The sequence below is a fragment of the Podarcis liolepis genome (assembly GCF_965112155.1).
Source record: "Podarcis liolepis genome assembly, chromosome: 8".
Taxonomy (NCBI): domain Eukaryota; kingdom Metazoa; phylum Chordata; class Lepidosauria; order Squamata; family Lacertidae; genus Podarcis; species Podarcis liolepis.
This window is the reverse complement of record NC_139560.1, coordinates 80,676,246-80,676,886: the sequence shown is the minus strand read 5'-3', so window position 1 is coordinate 80,676,886 and position 641 is coordinate 80,676,246.

Below are 641 nucleotides of genomic sequence, written 5' to 3'. Positions count from 1 at the left end.
AGAGGAGAGCGCAAAATATGGTCTGAAGGTCAACATCAAAAAAACTAAGAGCATGGCCACTGGTCCCATCACCTCCTGGCAAATAGAAGGGGAAGAAATGGAGGCAGTGAGAGATTTTACTTTCTTGGGCTCCATGATCACTGCAGATGGTGACAGCAGCCACGAAATTAAAAGACACCTGCTTCTTGGGAGAAAAGCAATGACAAACCTAGACAGCATCTTAAAAAGCAGAAACATTACTTTGCCAACAAAGGTCCGTATAGTTAAAGCTATGGTTTTCCCAGTAGTGATGTATGGAAGTGAGAGCTGGACCATAAAGAAGGCTGAACCCTGAATAATTGATGCTTTTGAATTATGGTGCTGGAGGAGACACTTGAGAGTCCCATGGACTGCAAGAAGATCAAACCTATCCATTCTTTTGGAAATCAGCCCTGAGTGCTCACTGGAAGGACAGATCCTGAAGCTGAGGCTCCAATACTTTGGCCACCTCATGAGAAGAGAAGACTCTCTTCTTAGCCAAAACACACCACCATGTTAACTATTTAACAAAGGCAACTATTCTAGTGTAGATGGGATATGTCGGCTTTTTTTGGTGTGGCCAATCACTGCAAACATCTGAATGTTCATTCGCATCACAGCAT